The following is a 17472-nucleotide window of genomic DNA, read 5'->3' on the forward strand; positions in this document are numbered from 1 at the left end:
CTCAGGTCCTATCCCCATAATCCCATGCATTTACCCTTGCTAATCCCCCTGACACTAAGGGGCAATTTAGCATGGCATCAATCCACCAAACCTGCACATCTTTGGAGGAAACCCACGCAGACATGAGGAGAATGTGCAGACTCCGCACAGACAGTGACCCGAGGCCGGGAATCGAACCCGGGTCCCTGGCGCCATGAGGCAGCCGTGGTATCAGTAGTAGTGGTAGGAAAAAATGGCGAACCTCATGGTGCCGGCAGTGATGGGGTCGGGGGTTGGGAAGGGGTCAGTGTGTGGCACGGTGGCTGCCACACCCGATCACAGAGCGCCAGAGACCGCACGCCAGGGGGAAACGCACCGGCCGTGATTCCGCTCAGGGCCCCCCCCGGGAGGTGAAGGATACTACGTCGCGCATGTGTGTACCACCACCCCCCCCGCATCCCCCCACCCCACCCCGCACCCCCCCACCCCCACACCGCCCTACCCCACCCCGCACCCCTCCACCCCCTACCCCACCCCACCCCACCCCTCCCTGTGGACAGCAATCTCACACCCTCACCATGGCTTGTTCGATCTTGTTGTCAATGGCCACCATGCTGCTGCTGGAACCACTGCGGACAGAAAAAGGAGGAGTGGTTAGCGAAAGGCGGCAGCATGAGGGGTGGGGCGGGGGCGGGAGGCGGAGAGCGTACCTCCACCCGGGGACCCCCCCCCCCCCCGTCAATGGGGACCGGCTGCAGGAGCAGAAGAACCACCCACACATTAGAATCACAGAATCCCGACAGTGCAGAAGGAGGCCATTCGGCCGGTCGAGCCTGCACCGACCACAATCCCACCCAGGCCCTATCCCCGTAACCCCCATGTATTTACCCCAGCTAATCCACCTAACATTATGGGGCAATTTAGCATGGCCAATCCACCTAACCTACACATCTTTGGACACTAAGGGGCAATTTAGCATGGCCAATCCACCTAACCTGCACATCTTTGGACACTAAGGGGCAATTTAGCATGGCCAATCCACCTAACCTGCACATCTTTGGACACTAAGGGGCAATTTAGCATGGCCAATCCACCTAACCTGCACATCTTTGGACACTAAGGGGCAATTTAGCACGGCCAATCCACCTAACCTGCACATCTTTGGACACTAAGGGGCAATTTAGCACGGCCAATCCACCTAACCTGCACATCTTTGGACACTAAGGGGCAATTTAGCATGGCCAATCCACCTAACCTGCACATCTTTGGACACTAAGGGGCAATTTAGCACGGCCAATCCACCTAACCCGCACATCTTTGGACACTGGGAACAATAAGTACAATTGGACAAAGCAATTAACTCCTGCTCCCATATTCCTAAACATTGATTTGATTTATTATTGTCACATGTATTGGGATACAGTGAAAAGTGTTGTTTCTTGCGCGCTAGACAGACAAAGCATACCGTTCATAGAGTACACAAGAAACAATACTTTTCACTGTATCCCAATACACGCGACGATAATATTTCAAATCCTTCTCCCTATTGTACTCTATGAACGGTATGCTTTGTCTGTAGAGTACATAGGGGAGAAGGATTTGATTTGATTTATTATTGTCACATGTATTGGGACACAGTGAAAAGTATTGTTTCATGCGCGCTATACAAAGCATACCGTTCATAGAGAAGGAAAGGAGAGGGTGCAGAATGCAGTGTTACAGTCATAGCTAGGGTGTAGAGAAAGATCAACTTAATGCGAGGTAGGTCCATTCAAAAGTCTGACAGCAGCAGGGAAGAAGCTGTTCTTGAGTCGGTCGGTCCGTGACCTCAGACTTTTGTATCTTTTTCCCGACGGAAGAGAGAATGTCCGGGGTGCGTGGGGGGGGGGTCCTTGATTATGCCGGCTGCTTTTCCCCGAGGCAGCGGGAAGTGTAGACAGAGTCAATGGATGGGAGGCTGGGTTTGCGTGATGGATTGGGCTACATTCACAACCCTTTTGTAGTTCCTTGCGGTCTTGGGCAGAGCAGGAGCCCCAGACCGAGCTGTGATACACCCAGAAAGAATGCTTTCTATGGTGCATCTGTAAAAGTTGGTGAGAGTCGTAGCTGACATGCCGAATTTCCTTAGTCTTCTGAGAAAGTAGAGGTGTTGGTGGGGCTTTCTTAACTGTAGTGTCGGCATGGGGGGGACCAGGACAGGTTGTTGGTGATCTGGACACCTAGAAACATGAAGCTCTCAAACACCTCCACTTCCTGGGGGGGATTTCCTTTGCCGTGTCTGGGTCCAGCCCAGTTCCCCCTCCCATTGGGTCCAAGGTCTGTCCTTCGGGGGGGGTGACAAAATGAATTCCAAATGAAGGAGGCAAAGGGATGTCCGAGATCCCACGGCCAATGCTGCCCCCTGTTGGTGCTTCTCCAGAACTGCCCCAAGCAGCTCCAGGGTGGATTTATCAGACAGGATTGGATCGCGAGTCTGTGGCTGAGACACTGCGTGGCTGACAGCGCCTCCATATTATAACAGGACAATAATTCCCCGGGGGGGGGGGGGGCAGAGTGGCTGCGTTTCTGGGCCGGTAAGCCAAAGATCGGGACTGATGATCCAGGGGTTGTGACAACTGGGAGGGTTGCAAAGCAGCTGATGACAAAAAGTCTGGAGTTTTTCGTAGAATCCCGACAGTGCAGGAGGCGGCCATTGGGCCCATCGAGTCTGCACCGACCACAACCCCAACCAGGCCCTATCCCTGTAACCCCATGCATTTACCCTAGCTCGTCCCCCTGACACTAAGGGACAATTTAGCATGGCCAATCCACCTAACCCGCACATCTTTGGACAATTGGGGAAAATTTAGCATGGCCAATCCACCTAACCCGCACATCTTTGGACAATTGGGGAAAATTTAGCATGGCCAATCCACCTAACCCGCATATCTTTGGACACTAAGGGACAATTTAGCATGGCCAATCCACCTAATCCGCACATCTTTGGACACTAAGGGACAATTTAGCATGGCCAATCCACCTAATCCGCACATCTTTGGACACTAAGGGACAATTTAGCATGGCCAATCCACCTAACCTGCACATCTTTGGACACTAAGGGACAATTTAGCATGGCCAATCCACCTAACCCGCACATCTTTGGACACGAAGGGGCAACTTAGCATGGCCAATCCACCTAACCCGCACATCTTTGGACACGAAGGGGCAATTTAGCACGGCCAATCCACCTAACCAGCACATCTTTGGAGTGTGGGAGGAAACCGGAGCACCCGGAGGAAACCCACGCAGACACGGGGAGAACGTGCAGACTCCACACAGAGAGTGACCCCGAGCCGGGAATCGAGCCTGGGTCCCTGGCGCTGTGAAGCAGCAGTGCTAACCACTGTGCCACTCATTCTGCCTCCCGACAGAAGAAGGTGGAAGAGAGAATGTCCGGGGGGCGTGGGGGGTCCTTGATTATGCCGGCTGCTTGTCCCCGAGGCAGCGGGAAGTGTAGACAGAGTCAATGGATGGGAGGCTGGTTTGCGAGATGGATTGGGCTACATTCACGACCCTTTGTAGTTCCTTGCGGTCTTGGGCAGAGCAGGAGCCCAGACCAAGCTGTGATACAACCAGAAAGAATGCTTTCTATGGTGCATCTAAAGTTGGTGAGAGTCGTAGCGGACATGCCAAATTTCCTTAGCCTCCTGAGAAAGTAGAGGTGTTGGTGGGCTTTCTTAACTATAGTGTCGGCATGGGGGGGACCAGGACAGGTTGTTGGTGATCTGGACACCTAAAAACTTGAAGCTCTCGACCCTTTCTACTTCATCCCTGTTGATGTAGACAGGGGCATGTTCTCCTTTACGCTTCCTGAAGTCGATGACAATCTCCTTCGTTTTGTCGACATTGAGGGAGAGATTATTTGATGGTCATTGAGTGTGACATGGAGGAAATCACAGTGTATGGATGTGCCGAATTTCCTTGGCCTCCTGAGAAAGTAGAGTCCGTCTCCCTCTCGCCCTCCTCGGGCCAGTGGACGGACAGAAATGTTGTCACTCGTGCTCTGTCTCCATATCAGCCCCTGCCCGACACGGCTCAGGGGAGCTGGGACATGGTGGGGCTGCTGATGTTGGGTGGAGCAGTGCTTTAGCTGACAAGCCACCCATCACGCAGCTTCAGATCAAGGCTTACGGGGAGGGAGGCTGGGCAGGTCTCCCAGATCAAACAGTGACGGCGCTTGACAGAGACAAATGCTGGGAGGTGAGACACACTGGTCCGCCCCGGGAGTCGGGGGGGGGGGGGGGGGGGGGGGGGGGGCTGCAAAGACTCGAGCACTTAACCCCCCCGCCACCCCCTGTCTTGCTCTCTCCCCGCTCCTCCTCTCCCCCGGTCCTACTCCCCCCGCTCGCCTCTCCATCTGGTATGGCTCCTGCTCTGATCAAGGCCGCAAGAAGCTACAAAGAGTCGGCAGGCAGTAACTAGTGGGGTGCCGCAGAGATCGGCGCTGGGACCCCAGCTATTCACAATTTCTAGGTGTCCAGATCACCAACAACCTGTCCTGGTCCCCCCCATGCCGACACTACAGTTAAGAAAGCCCCACCAACACCTCTACTTTCTCAGGAGACTAAGGAAATTCGGCATGTCAGCTACGACTCTCACCAACTTTTACAGATGCCCCATAGAAAGCATTCTTTCTGGTTGTATCACAGCTTGGTCTGGGCTCCTGCTCTGCCCAAGACCGCAAGGAACTACAAAAGGGTCGCGAATGTAGCCCAATCCATCACGCAAACCAGCCTCCCATCCATTGACTCTGTCTACACTTCCCGCTGCCTCGGGAAAAGCAGCCGGCGTAATCAAGGACCCCCCACACACCCCGGACATTCTCTCTTCCACCTTCTTCCATCGGGTAAAAGATACAAAAGTCTGAGGTCACGCACCAACCGACTCAAGAACAGCTTCTTCCCTGCTGCTGTCAGAGTTTTTGAATGGACCTACCTCGCATTAAGTTGATCTTTCTCTACACCCTAGCTATGACTGTAACACTACATTCTGCACTCTCTCCTTTCCTTCTCTATGAACGGTATGCTTTGTCTGTATAGTGCGCAAGAAACAATACTTTTCACTGTATCCCAATACATGTGACAATAATAAATCAAATCCTTCTCCCCTATGTACTCTATGAACGGTATGCTTTGTATAGCGTTCAAGAAACAATACTTTTCACTGTATCCCAATACATGTGACAATAATAAATCAAATCAAATCAAACCCGCATGTTGATTTGTGGAGGACATTGATCCAACCGCTCCCTCTTGGATCACAGCACCAAGCTTCTGGGCGTCAGTGAGTGGGACACTGGCCTGGGGCGGAAGACTGTGGGATTAAGCCTCGACACGTACGGAGAGCTGGGCACATGGGGCAGGCTGGTACCCCCTGCGTGACACTGTGACAAGTGCTGCCTTGTAGCTGAGGCTTTACGTCAGGAAGCCACCCGATTGCACAGGGCCGACCGGAAAAGTCCCGGCCAACACCCCTCTTCCCAAAAAAAGAGTTCCTCTCGAGTACTTACTGTCAGTCCAACAGGGTTAAACCGGCTTCCCAGCTCACGGAACACACTGTGGGATCGCGCTGTGCACGAACCGACCACTACGCTTCCCACAGTGGCTGGGAACACGGTGTGGAGCCAATTCAGTCCCGTGGTGGCACGGGTATTTTTCAGAGAATCGTGGAATCCCGACGGTGCAGAAGGAGGCCATTCGGCCCATCGAGTCTGCACCCACTGCAATCCTACTATCCCCACAACCCCATGCATTCACCCTAGCTAGTCCCCCTGACGTTAAGGGGCAATTTAGCATGGCCAATCCACCTAAACTGCACATCTTTGGACACTAAGGGACAATTTAGCACAGCCAATCCACCTAACCGACACATCTTTGGACACGAAGGGGCAATTTAGCACGGCCAATCCACCTAACCTACACATCTTTGGACACGAAGGGGCAATTTAGCACGGCCAATCCACCTAACCGACACATCTTTGGACACTAAGGGGCAATTTAGCACGGCCAATCCACCTAACCGACACATCTTTGGACACAAAGGGGCAATTTAGCACGGCCAATCCACCTAACCTACACATCTTTGCTCACTAAGGGGCAATTTAGCACGGCCAATCCACCTAACCTACACATCTTTGCTCACTAAGGGGCAATTTAGCACGGCCAATCCACCTAACCTGCACATCTTTGGACACTAAGGGACAATTTAGCATGGCCAATCCACCTAACCTACACATCTTTGGACACTAAGGGACAATTTAGCATGGCCAATCCACCTAACCTGCACATCTTTGGACACTAAGGGACAATTTAGCACGGCCAATCCACCTAACCTGCACATCTTTGGAGTGTGGGAGGAAACTGGAGCACCCGGAGGAAACCCACACAGATTTGGGGAGAATGTGCAGGTTAGCGCTGCTGCCTCACAGCGCCAAGGACCCGGGTTCGATTCCCGGCTTGGGTCACTGTCTGTGTGGAGTCTGCACGTTCTCCCCGTGTCTGCGTGGGTTTCCTCCGGGTGCTCCGGTTTCCCCCCACAGTCCAAAAATGTGCAGGTTAGGTGGATTGGCCGCGCTAAATTGCCCCTCAGTGTCAGGGGGATCAGCAGGGTAACTACGTGGGGACACGGGGATAGGGCCTGGGTGGGATTGTGGTCGGTGCAGACTCGATGGGCCGAATGGTCTCTTTCTGCGCTGTGGGGATTCTATGATCAGCGCAGACAGTGACCCAAGCCGGGAATCGAACCCGGGTCTCTGGCGCTGTGAGGCAGCAGTGCTAACCCACTGTGCCGCCCGCAAGGTTCAGTGAAGTAAACCTGTCACTACAAGACAAGGATCTCGCAAGAGATGAGATCTCATTTTATCTGACTGTTTAAACAGCGCCTCATCGACCGGACAGGGGTTAAGTAATGAATGAGCTGCAAAGTGCCGAGGTTGCACAAGGCGCTACGCGAAAGCAGCTCCATTCTGTCCGTGGCTATGTGCTCCTGCCCACCGTCGGCGCGCCCCCTGGGCCACTCTGCCCTCCTTTACCTGTGGAAGAACAGCAGGAGCGACAGGAGGTTCTTGTCCACGTTGCGGTTGTAGCCCTTGCTTCTCACGTTGCTCAGGCGCTCCTTGGGGTTGGCCCAGCCCTCGGCTGGCCCCCGCTGGCCGGGTCCCGGGGAGAGGGTCCTCGCGCTGTGGCGGTTTTTGTTGTTGTTGGCATCGCAGCAGCCGCGGGAGGGATGGGCGGACATCTCGCGTTGACAGCTCCTTCTGCCGTGAGGTTGGCGCAGGTTGGCGCACAATGCCCGCCTTTTTGGAGGACACCCACAGGGAAGGAGGGGAGGTGAGTGGGTTCACCCTCTGGGCTCGGGCACGCCCCACAGATCGACGCTCGTTCTGCCCTTGGGCCGACAGGAGGGTCTCTCTCTCTCTCTCACTCTCACACACCAGCAAATCCCGGGAGGCTCTCGGTGGGAAACGCACGGGCCCCGCGTCTTCCCTGGCGCCGCCTGGCACGGCCTCAGTTGCAATCGGTGCAGGGACACACAAGCTTTCTCCAGCTTCCTCCACTCTTAATATTCCCAGTCAACACGGACCTTTATCCCACGCTGTCCACTGTGACTGGTTGGCAAGGAACAGGATCCTCCCACCATCTTCTCCGCTGACTCGCTGCCAAGATGCAAGAGGGCTCCAGGCCCTTCGCTGTCACTGATGAAAAGGAAGGAGGAGGAGGCCACTCAGCCCTTCAAGCCCATTCTCTGCCTTTCCATTTGTCCGCAGCTGACCTCCATTTTGCCACTCAGTTAAGACCGCGGCTGACCCGTATCTGAATCCCACTCGCTCGCCTTGGCCTCCATACTGCCACCCCAAACAAAAGCTCAGCCTCGCCACTTCCAATCGGCCCCCAACAGGGGAAGAGCGAGGGTTTCAAATATACAAACCCCCCCCCACCCCTTCCTCCCCGCTTTGCATAAAGAGATGCGTCCTGACCTCACCCCTGATGGGCGGCACGGTGGGTTAGCGCTGCTGCCTCACAGCGCCAGGGACCCGGGTTCGATTCCCGGCTTGGACTCACTGTGTGTGTGTGGAATTCGTACGTTCTCCCCGTGTCTGCGTGGGTTTCCTCCGGGTGCTCCGGTTTCCTCCCACATTCCGAAAGATGGATAGGCTAGGGGTAGATTGGCCATGCTAAATTGCCCCTTAGAGTCCAAAGATGTGCAGGTTAGGTGGATTGGCCATGCTAAATTGCCCCTTAGTGTCCAAAGATGTGCAGGTTAGGTGGATTGGCCATGCTAAATTGCCCCTTAGTGTCCAAAGATGTGCAGGATAGGTGGATTAGCCATGCTAAATTGCCCCTTAATGTTCAAAGATGTGTAGGTTAGGTGGATTGGCCATGCTAAATTGCCCCTTAGTGTTCAAAGATGTGTAGGTTAGGTGGATTGGCCATGCTAAATTGCCCCTTAGTGTCCAAAGATGTGCAGGATAGGTGGATTGGCTATGCTAAATTGCCCCTTAGTGTCCAAAGATGTGCAGGTTAGGTGGATAGGCCATGCTAAATTGCCCCTTAGTGTCCAAAGATGTGCAGGATAGGTGGATTGGCCATGCTAAATTGCCCCTTAGTGTCCAAAGATGTGCAGGATAGGTGGATTGGCCATGCTAAATTGCCCCTTAATGTTCAAAGATGTGCGGGTTAGGTGGATTGGCCATACTAAATTGCCCCTTAGTGTCCAAAGATGTGCAGGTGAGGTGGATTGGCCATGCTAAATTGCCCCTTAGTGTCCAAAGTTGTGCAGGTTAGGTGGATTGGCTATGCTAAATTGCCCCTTAGTGTCCAAAGATGTGCAGGTTGGGTGGATTGGCCATGCTAAATTGCCCCTTAGTGTCCAAAGTTGTGCAGGTTAGGTGGATTGGCTATGCTAAATTGCCCCTTAGTGTCCAAAGATGTGCAGGTTGGGTGGATTACAAGAATACAACAGCAGGGATTCTGAGGCTGTGTAAAGCTCTGGTCAGACCCCCATTTGGAATATTGTGAGCAGTTTTGGGCCCTGTATCAAAGGAAGGATCTGCTGGCCTTGGAAAGGGTCCAGAGGAGGTTCATAAGAATGATCCCTGGAATGAAGAGCTTGTCGTATGAGGAACGGGTTGAGGACTCTGGGTCTGTACTTGTTGGAGTTTAGAAGGATGAGGGGGGATCTTATTGAAACTTACAGGATACTGCGAGGTCTGGATAGAGTGGACGTGGAGAGGATGTTTCCACTAGTAGGAAAAACTAGAACCAGAGGGCACAACCTCAGGCTAAAGGGACGATTCTTGAAAAGAGATGAGGAGGAATTTCTTCAGCCAGAGAGTGGTGAATCTGTGGAACTCTTTGCCGCAGAAGGCTGTGGAGGCCGGGCCATTGAGTGTCTTTAAGACGGAGATAGATAGGTTCTTGATTAAGGGATCAAGGGTTAAATACAGTGAAAAGTATTGTTTCTTACGTGCTATACAGACAAAGGTTTATTTATACATTAGTGTCACAAGTAGGCTTACATTAACACTTTAACGAAGTTACTGTGAAAATCCCCTAGTCGCCACACTACGCCGCCTGTTCGGGTAACACTGAGGGAGAATTTAGCACGGCCAATGCACCCTAACCAGCACGTCTTTCGGACTGTGGGAGGAAACCGGAGCACCCGGAAGAAACCCACGCAGACACGGGGAGAACGTGCAGACTCCGCACAGACAGTGACCCAAGCCGGGAATCGAACCCGGGTCCCTGGCGCTGTGAGGCAGCAGCGCCAACCCACTGGGCCACCGTGCCGACCTTACACATAGGCGGCACGGTAGCACAGTGGTTTAGCACTGCTGCTTCACAGCTCCAGAGTCCTGGGTTCGATTCCTGGCTCGGGTCACTGTCTGTGCGGAGTTTGCACATTCTCCTCGTGTCTGCGTGGGTTTCCTCCGGGTGCTCCGGTTTCCTCCCACAGTCCAAAGATGCGCGGGTTAGGTTGATTGGCCAGGTTAAAAGTTGCCCCTTAGAGTCCTGAGATGCGTAGGTTCGTGGGATTAGCAGGTAAATATGTGGGGGTAGGGCCTGGGTGGGATTGTGGGCGGTGCAGACTCGATGGGCTGAATGGCCTCCTTCTGCACTGTCGGGTTTCTATGATAGATACCAGAGTGGTTCTCCCTGGTGCCTCAGGATTTGATTTGATTTATTATTGTCGCATGTATTGGGAGACAGTGAAAAGTATTGTCTCTTGCGCGCTGTACAGACAAAGCATACCGTTCATAGAGTACATGAGGGAGAAGGATTTGATTTATTATTGTGACGTGTATTGAGATACGTGTTCTGACATGGTGATACACGGCTGACTTGCATCACAGTCACTCAGCGACCAGAGCAGCAGGCGGGGGCCGCGATCAGGATACGGAGAACATGTCCTCTCTAAACGACAGGACTGGCCGGCTGTTTCTGCGCTGTAAACACAGCGGGGGATAGTACGGGGCTCAGACAGCGAGGCGATCGATGCTAAAACATATTCACTAGTGCACGATCAGAGGGCAAGCGGCCCCACCTTGCCCCGTCCTGCCGCACGGTTTGAATCAGGTTGCGTCCAGTGGGGGTTTAAAAGAATCGCTGCTGCAGGGGTTAACCCAGACTGCAGTGAATATCTTCCCCGTTTACGACACGGAGTGACATTTGAGCGCACAATAGAACCTCGGCCTACTTGCTTTGAAATGGTAATCGGACTCAATAGAAGTGGTTTCACACTTGGGCAGCAGCAGGACGTGACACAGCCAACAAATGAGGGAGCCAGAGAGAGAGAGAGAGAAACAGGAGGGGGGGTGGGGGGGGTGGCATGAGGGGGCGCCCGGGCGTGCGAGAGAGCGAGCGAGAGAGCGAGCGAGCGAGAGAGAGAGCAAGAGAGCGAGAGCAAGAGAGCAAGCGAGAGAGCAAGTGAGACAGAGAGAGCGAGACAGAGAGAGCGAGCGAGAGAGTGAGCGAGAGAGTGAGCGAGAGAGTGAGCGAGAGAGCGAGCGAGAGCAAGAGAGCAAGAGGAGAGCAAGAGAGCGAGAGAGTGAGCGAGACAGCAAGAGAGCGAGAGAGAGAGCGAGAGAGGGAGCGAGAGAGGGAGCGAGAGAGGGAGCGAGAGAGAGAGCAAGAGAGAGAGAGGAGAGAGAGAGCGAGTGAGAGAGAACAAGTGAGCGCCCGCGAGAGAGAGAGAGGAGAGAGAGAGCGAGAGAGAGAGAGCGAGAGAGGGAGCGAGAGAGGGAGCGAGAGAGGGAGCGAGAGAGGGAGCGAGAGAGGGAGCGAGAGAGGGAGCGAGAGAGGGAGCGAGAGAGGGAGCGAGAGAGGGAGCGAGAGAGGGAGCGAGAGAGGGAGCGAGAGAGGGAACGAGAGAGAGAGAGAGCAAGAGAGAGAGAACAAGTGAGCGCCCGCGAGAGAGAGGAGAGAGAGAGAGCGAGAGAGAGAGAACAAGTGAGTGCCCGCGAGAGAGAGAGTCCAAGAGAGACGGAGAAAAAGAGCGAGCGTGAGCGGGCGAGATAGCGAGCGTGAATGCTGAGGTGGAGAGGAGGAGGCACACAGACAGAGAACTGAAATGAAAGTTGCCCAAACTCCGGAGGACTCCCCCCCCCCCTTGGGGAGAGCTGAGTGGTGGTGATTTAACCAGAAGGTCACCACCCCGTCAGGCGAGGGGCAAGGTTGAGAGGGCAGTAGGAGGAGGTGAAGCCACACTGTGGGCCTTGCTTTGCCTCACGAAGCGGCAGTCCAGCCGACGGAGCTAAACCCACGCCCTGCAGCGAACGGACTTTGTAGCAGCCCAGTGAGGAAACCCAGTGAAGGAAGGGTATAACAAGAAGGAAGTGAAGGGGAGGGAGCCCTTTATAGCTCAGGGCTTCAGTATTGCTGCAAAGAGAGACATTTTCTCAAAGTTTTCGGTCCTGCACTCGTCAGGACAATCACAAGAATGCCAAGGCAGTGGGGTCACCATGGTGAATGCATCAGTTGATGGCGAGTCAAGCATTGTATAACTGCACCAAGTCACTGCTTATTTAGTGTGAGGATCACTCACTGTGTAACCGTGCAGAGTTTATTCAACAGGGTAAGGATCACTCACTGTGTAACCGTACAGAGTTTATTCAGCAGGGTAAGGATCACTCACTGTGTAACTGTGCAGAGTTTATTCAGCAGGGTCAGGATCACTCACTGTGTAACCGTGCAGAGTTTATTCAGCAGGGTAAGGATCACTCACTGTGTAACCGTGCAGAGTTTATTCAGCAGGGTAAGGATCACTCACTGTGTAACTGTGCAGAGTTTATTCAGCAGGGTCAGGATCACTCACTGTGTAACCGTGCAGAGTTTATTCAGCAGGGTAAGGATCACTCACTGTGTAACTGTGCAGAGTTTATTCAGCAGGGTAAGGATCACTCACTGTGTAACTGTGCAGGGTTTATTCAGCAGGGTAAGGATCACTCACTGTGTAACCGTACAGAGTTTATTCAGTAGGGTAAAGGTCACTCACTGTGTAACCGTACAGAGTTTATTCAGCAGGGTAAAGGTCACTCACTGTGTAACTGTACAGAGTTTATTCAGCAGGGCAAGTATCACTCACTGTGTAACTGTACAGAGTTTGTTCAGCAGGGTAAGGATCACTCGCTGTGTAACTGTGCAGAGTTTATTCAGCAGGGTAAGGATCACTCACTGTGTAACTGTACAGAGTTTATTCAGCATTGTAAGGATCACTCACTGTGTAACTGTGCAGAGTTTATTCAGCAGGGTAAGGATCACTCACTGTGTAACTGTACAGAAATGTCAGAGTTTGTTTTTACGGAGTGCATTGAGGGTTAAATCTGGGCTGATTTGCCCCACCTGGAAAAATGCCCGTGAAGTGTGAAACAAACATTGCACAGTCATGGGAATAGAATGTTCTGGAATTCCTCAAATGTCGCAGACACGAATGTAATGCTTCTAGTGACAGAGAAGAGGGGAGGGGGGTTTGTTTATGGATTCCAAGTACTGTTGCCTTCCCACTTTCCCGGCGTTACAGAACATGCGTGGGAGCGTCACAAAGGACCCATTTTGCAAGCGTGACGTCGGGTGAAATGCCAGCCGAGGCAGTCAGCTGACCGATCACACACACGGGGCTCATGGAGCCGGAGGGGCACCTGTACTCCATGGTGGGCACATTCTCCTGGGTGGGAGGGGGGGGGGGGCACAGAGACAAAGGCACCTCATCTGCATCCACAGTTGATTCCAACAGCGAAGGTGAAAGGGTGAGGGATGGAGGGGTTTGGGCGAGATGCCGAGGGGGTTGGGGACACAGTGGGGCAAATCTGAGCGATGTTCTGCCTCCGAGACCAGCTGTTGAACCCACTCCGCAACACTGCAGGGACCCCCAGGTGCAGCAGAAGCCTGCCCCCACAGTACAATTTGCTGAAAATGTTCAGGGAAACAGCACAGAGCAGAGGGGTCAGCAAATGGCAGCTGTGGAACATGGAGAAAACGTGCCGTAGTGACCCAGGAGGAGGCATTTCTAACGGGCAGTGCTGGGAGTTTTATCCTGCATACACCTGTCCTGGGAGTGTTTGATGGGGGACAGTGTAGAGGGAGCTTTACTCTGTATCTAACCCTGTGCTGTACCTGTCCTGGGAGTGTTTGATGGGGACAGTGTAGAGGGAGCTTTACTCTGTATCTAACCCCGTGCTGTACCTGTCCTGGGAGTGTTTGATGGGGGACAGTGTAGAGGGAGCTTTACTCTGTATCTAACCCCGTGCTGTACCTGTCCTGGGGGTGTTTGATGGGGGACAGTGTAGAGGGAGTTTTACTCTGTATCTAACCCTGTGCTGTACCTGTCCTGGGAGTGTTTGATGGGGACAGTGTCGAGGGAGCTTTACTCTGTATCTAACCCCGTGCTGTACCTGTCCTGGGGGTGTTTGATGGGGACAGTGTAGAGGGAGCTTTACTCTGTATCTAACACCGTGCTGTACCTGTCCTGCTGTTAGATACAGAGTAAAGTCCCCCTACACTGTCCCCCATCAAACACTGCCTCGGAGTATCAGGGGGACTAGCAGGGTAAATGTGTGGGGTGTGGGAATAGGGAACGTGTGGGATTGTGGTCAGTGCAGGTTCAATGGGCCGAATAGCCTGCTTCTGCACTGTAGGGAATCTATGATACATGGCTGTGTGTTTCAGATCCCACTCTTGACACGAAAATCGTTGGCTGAAGCAGCACTGCATTGCCGCAGGTGCCACCTTTCCGATGAAGTGTTGGTGAGAGTCTGGGGGGGGGCAGATCCTGTGGGGTTCGCCCCACTGTCCCGCGGGCAATATTGGTCCCTCACACCCTGAAACCATGGGGCTGAATCGTCCCGGGACACAGTTTCACCCTGGGCTATAGTTGGGAGATGCCACAAATCTGGATCGGTAAGAGGCTTAATGAGAGGGCGTGAGCGAGAGAGGACGCAAGTGCGAGCGACAGAGGTTGGTGCAGGGGATGAGTTGGAGGAGGTCACGTCAGCTAAGGCAGGAACTGCAGTGGGAGGGTCGCAGCGGACACCAGCAACGCACAAACTGACACGCACGCAGCGGTTCCAAGGCAGGATGGGCTCACCACCTCCAGGACAATTAGGGATGGACAATGAGTGCTGATCTCGCCTGCGACGCCCACATCACGAGAGAGAAGATCTTAAAATGGGGATCCAAATCAAGGACCCCCTCGCACCCCAGACATTCCCTCTTCCATCAGGAAAACGATACAAAAGTCTGAGGTCACGTACCAACCGACTCAAGAACAGCTTCTTCCCTGCTGCTGTCAGACTTTTGAATGGACCTACCTCGCATTAAGTTGATCTTTCTCTACACCCTAGCTATGACTGTAACACTACATTCTGCACCCTCTCCTTTCCTTCTCTATGAACGGTATGTTTTGTCTGTATTACGCGCAAGAAACAATACTTTTCACTGCGTCCCAATACATGTGACAATAATAAATCAAATCCTTCTCCCCTATGTACTCTGTGAACGGTATGCTTTGTCTGTATAGTGCGCAAGAAACAATACTTTTCACTGATCTTTCTCTGCACCCCAGCTATGACTGAGAGAGAATGTCCGGGGTGTGTGGGGGGTCCTTGATTATTCTGGCTGCTTTGCCGAGGCAGCGGGAAGTGTAGACAGAGTCAATGGATGGGAGGCTGGTTTGCGTGATGGGACTGGGTTTCGTTCACGACCTTTTGAAGTTGATCTTTCTCTACACCCTAGCTCTGACTGTAACACTGTGTTCTGCACCCGCTCCTTTCCATCTCCCCTGTGTACTCTATGAACGGCATGCTTTGTCTGCGTGCAGGAAACAACACTTTTCACTGCGTCCCAATATATGTGACAATAATAAATCAAACCATTCAAATATTCAGACTCCACCGCGCTATGGGGCAGCGAATTCCACCCTCTGTGTGATATCGAACAAAGAAAATTACAGCACAGGACCAGGCCCTTCGGCCCCTCCAAGCCTGCACCGACCATGCTGCCCCCGGCTGAACTAAAACCCCCTACCCTTCCGGGGACCATATCCCTCTATTCCCATCCTATTCATGTACTTGTCAAGACGCCCCTTAAAACTCACTGTCGTATCTGATAAAGAACGAAGTAGCTCAAAGAACAAAGAACAGTACAGCACAGGAAACAGGCCCTTCGGCCCTCCAAGCCTGTGCCGCTCCTTGGTCCAACTAGACCTCCTAGCTCCTCCTCAACTCAGTTTTAAATCTACCGCCTCTCAGCCTATACCCTGTGACCTCTGGTTCCAGATTGTCCCACACGGGGGGGGGAAACATTTGGTCCACATTCACTCTATCAATCCCTTTTAGTATTTTATATCCCTCGATCAGATCCCCCCTCATCCTTCTGAACTCCAGCGAGTACAAGCCCCAAACGGTTTCATCTCTTTAATTTAGTGAAGTGTCACGTTCAACCGATACATGACAGAGGTCGCAAACAGCGATCGAACTAAGTGAGCAGATTAATCACCTCATTGCCAGAGGGTTACCCTGGCCTTGCAGTTGGGTAGTACACTGCCCACAATGATACCCGGGTGAAAAGGGTTAAGTTACGAGGATGGGGGGACGGGGGGGGGGGGGGCAGCGCAACGGAGGTGTTTAGGACGATTAAAGGATTTGAGAAGATCCGTAGAGAGAAACTATTTCCTTTGGTGTTGCGTTTTGTAAGACAAGCCAGGGCAGAGTTTGCACAGTTAGTGGTAGGGCCCTGGGGAGTGTTGTGGGAGAGAGAGAGAGAGACACCTAGGGGGTGCAGGTACATAGTTCCTTGAAAGGGGCGGCACGGTGGCACAGTGGGTTAGCACCGCTGCCTCACAGCGCCAGGGACCCGGGTTCGATTCCCGGCCTCGGGTCACTGTCTGTGCGGAGTCTGTACGTTCTCCCCGTGTCTGCGTGGGTTTCCTCCGGGTGCTCCGGTTTCCTCCCACAGTCTGAAAGACGTGCTGGTTAGGGTGCATTGGCCGTGCTAAATTCTCCCTCAGTGTTACCCGAACAGGTGACTCGGGGGGATTTTCACAGTAATTTCATTGCAGTGTTCATGTAAGCCTACATGTGACACTAATAAATAAACTTAAAACTTAAACGGCATCACAGATAGCCAGGGTGGTTAAGGCGGCATTTGACACACTTGCCCTTCATCGGTCAGAGTATTGAGTACAGGAGTTGGGACGTTATGTTACAACTGTACAAGACATTGGTACGGCCACATTTGGAGGACTGTATACAATTCTGGTCGCCCTGCTATTGGAAGGAGGTTATTTAACTGGAAAGGGTGAAAAAAATAAAGATTTACAAGGATGTTCCTGGGACTGAGTTATAAGGAGAGGCTGGAACGTTTTTCCCTGGAGCGTAGGAGGATGAGGAGTGACCTTATAGAGGTTTATAAAATCATGGTAAGAAGTCTCACAACCACCAGGTTCAAGTCCAACAGGTTTATTTGGTAGCACGAGCTTTCGGAGCACTGCTCCTTCCTCAGGTGAGCCCTGATGAATGGAGCAGCGCTCCGAAAGCTCGTGCTACCAAATAAACCTGTTCGACTTGAACCTGGTGGTTGTGAGACTTCTTACTGTGCCCACCCCAGTCGAATGTCGGCATCCCCACATTATAAAATCATAAGGGGCGTAGATAAGGTGAATAACCGGGGTCTTTCCCCCAGGGTAAGGGGAGTCCAAAACTAGAGGGTGTAGGTTTAAGATGAGAGGGGAAAAGGGACCCGAAGGGCAACTTTTTCCACAGAGGGTGGTGCGTAAATGGAATGAGCTGCCAGGGGAGTTGGTAGAGGCGGGTAAGACACGGTGGCGCAGTGGGTTGGCGCTGCTGCCTCACGGCGCCAGGGACCCGGGTTCGATTCCCGGCTCGGGTCAATGTCTGTGTGGAGTCTGCACGTTCTCCCCGTGTCTGCGTGGGTTTCCTCCGGGTGCTCCGGTTTCCTCCCA

General features: G+C 53.0%; 1 long non-coding RNA gene across 1 annotated transcript in view; it reads right to left on the reverse strand.

The window, feature by feature from the left end:
* Window positions 1-550: 550 nt before the first annotated feature.
* The window catches only part of LOC144490227 (uncharacterized), a gene marked incomplete at both ends in the record, with an annotated part of 35409 nt that continues 18487 nt past the window's right edge, over window positions 551-17472 (reverse strand). The window contains one exon of the long non-coding RNA XR_013497186.1: window positions 551-608. This is a non-coding gene — a long non-coding RNA (uncharacterized LOC144490227). The remainder of the gene's footprint in view (window positions 609-17472) is intronic.

Source organism: Mustelus asterias, unplaced genomic scaffold (genome assembly GCF_964213995.1).
Source record: "Mustelus asterias unplaced genomic scaffold, sMusAst1.hap1.1 HAP1_SCAFFOLD_3041, whole genome shotgun sequence".
Classification (NCBI taxonomy): Eukaryota; Metazoa; Chordata; class Chondrichthyes; order Carcharhiniformes; family Triakidae; genus Mustelus; species Mustelus asterias.